Below are 2,500 nucleotides of genomic sequence, written 5' to 3'. Positions count from 1 at the left end.
GAACGCGAAGAGCACCGCAGTTGCGGCGGTGTCTGGATCTTCCCCTCGGACCTTGAAAATCCAGGAGAGGGCCACGTGGAGGTGTCGCGCCGGTTCGTACCCATATCCGCAGCAGGTCTCCAAGGTAAAGAGCCTCTAGTCGAGAGATTAATGTAGGTAAGGGAAGTCGGCAAATTGGATCCGTAACTTCGGAATAAGGATTGGCTCTGAGGAGCGGGGCGTGTCGGGCTTGGTCGGGAAGTGGGTTTGGCTAACGTGCCGGGCCTGGGCGAGGTGAATGGATCAGTAATGTTTCAGAATCCGAGCTCGGTCCCGTGCCTTGGCCTCCCACGGATCTTCCTTGCTGCGAGGCTTCTGTGATACTTCACCGTGTCGTAGTCGTTCTCTTCGGCCGCCATTCAACGCTCAGCTCAGAACTGGCACGGACTAGGAGAATCCGACTGTCTAATTAAAACAAAGCATTGCGATGGCCCTAGCGGGTGATGACGCAATGTGATTTCTGCCCAGTGCTCTGAATGTCAACGTGAAGAAATTCAAAAAAGCGCGGGTAAACGGCCTGAAAGCGCGGGTGCCTGAAGGTGGCGCCGAGGGCGGCGTCACCAAGTGCCTACCCCCACCTCCACGTGGTGGGCGCCGGGTGCCAGTCGCTTTTGGCGACTGGTAGCGAACGGGGGAGGCTATCGTGCCCGGGTTGTCGGGCTGGGGGCTCTGGAAGCTTGCAGACCAAGCAAGGGACCGCCCGGCTTTTCACGGTTTTCCAGAGCTCTGAGATAAAAGTCGGGGGTACGGGAGCACTTGTTGCTCCGCCGGCTGTCGGGCTTGCGACCCGGCAGTCGTGTATAGCTTGCACCTAAGAATTCAGAAGCAGAATTACTGGGGCCATTCCCCAGCCGTCGGGTTATGCCTCGGAGGCCCGACCAAGCTATACCTGGGAGGGGGTCTTCGGACTTGTCAACTTCCAGCGCGCTCGAAACACACGCGTCTACATCGGCAGCCGCGATGGCGACATGCCGTATTTGTCGGCCCCTGCGTACCTTCAAGAACTCTCGCGGGTTGGCGGTCCATATGCGCACGCATCGTCCCGCGCCGCAATCGACCGTGGGCGCTTCTGCATCTCGTCCTGCTTCGCCGGTCGCGTCAACGTCTGGCACGGTGGATCGGTTCCCGTGTCCGGATTGTGCCAGGGCTTTTGGTACCCGCATTGGTCTCGGTGTTCATAGGAGATCCAAGCATCCGGATCTGGTAAACGCTGAGATCGGTGTTGACCGTGCCCGGAGGGAACTTTCGCAAGAGGAGCTGAGGATGGCTGCGGCGGAGGAAGCTTATGTGATCAAGTTTGGGTGTGATAGGGCCGGCCAGCCTGTCCGGTTCATGAACATCCATCTGGCTCCCTTCTTTCCCGGCAGGAATCGTGATGGGATTAAATATGCCCGCGGAACGGCTTCTTATCGCGTTCTTCTGGAGGAGGCTTCTGCAGCCCTGGAGGAAGTTCCGTCTGTGCCAGCATCGCCGGTTGTCGCTCGGGCAGGCCCTTCGAGCAGTGACTCTGTACAGCCGACCCCCCAGGGGGTGTATGCAGAGGCCATCAGGCGTCTCATGCGGGTGGTATCAAGGGATGATTCGCCTGTGGGTCGGTCTTTGGTGCGCCTGGGGGGGCGGCTGCTCGGGGGTTGCGATGTGGCGGCGGGTCTTGTGGACTGGGTGCGGTCCATGGCGGTGCCCGCGGTCGTGAGAAGGCGTCGGCCGCGGAGGCGGCGCGGGCGGCAGGAGGGGCGGGTGCCAAGCCGCCAGAAGAACAGGCGGCGGGAGTATGCCAAGATGCAGTCTCTCTGGAGGACCAACATGAGCAGGGCTGCTAGGTTGGTCGTTGATGGGGAGGCCGCGTCGGACATGCCATCTCTGGAGGAGATGCTGGCCTTCTGGAGGCCGGTTTTCGAGCATCCCTCGATTGCGGTGGAGCAGCATCCGGGTGTGCCGCCGCATCAGCAGAAGGAGGCGTTGGCAGCGCCTATTTCCACGAAGGAGGTCGGTTCCATCGACGTGCCCAATGACTCGGCACCTGGGGTCGACGGTATTTCGCCAGCCCTGTGGAGGCGGTGTCCGGTCCCGGTGCGGGCCCTCCTTTACAACATGATTCTCTACAGAGGATCCTTCCCCGAAGACCTCCTAGTGAGTAGGACGGTTTTCGTGCCTAAGAAGGCGAATGCCAGTTCGCCGGCAGACTTCCGGCCTATCAGCATTGCCTCCGTAGTGGTGCGCCAGTTGCATAAGATTCTGGCGCGGCGTATGGTGGCTGGCGGATTGATTGACGAGAGGCAGCGGTGCTTGGAGGATGGCTGTGCTGAGAACATAGCCGTGTTGGCATCGGTCATCGCTCATGCTCGTAGTCGGCGGCGGGAGTTACACATCGTGTCGCTCGACGTTGCCAAGGCGTTCGACTCCGTCAGTCATCAGGCGATTACGTCTGCTCTAGCGGAGGCTGGGGTGCCTGATAGCCTGG

General features: G+C 60.6%; 1 pseudogene; it reads left to right on the top strand.

The window, feature by feature from the left end:
• Positions 1-2,500, top strand: part of LOC135171901 (large subunit ribosomal RNA) — a 7,830-nt pseudogene that overhangs the window by 2,146 nt on the left and 3,184 nt on the right.

The sequence above is a fragment of the Diachasmimorpha longicaudata genome, unplaced genomic scaffold (genome assembly GCF_034640455.1).
Source record: "Diachasmimorpha longicaudata isolate KC_UGA_2023 unplaced genomic scaffold, iyDiaLong2 ctg00000125.1, whole genome shotgun sequence".
NCBI lineage: Eukaryota > Metazoa > Arthropoda > Insecta > Hymenoptera > Braconidae > Diachasmimorpha > Diachasmimorpha longicaudata.
The sequence above is the reverse complement of the archived record's forward strand: the minus strand, read 5'-3'. Positions and strand labels throughout refer to the sequence as shown.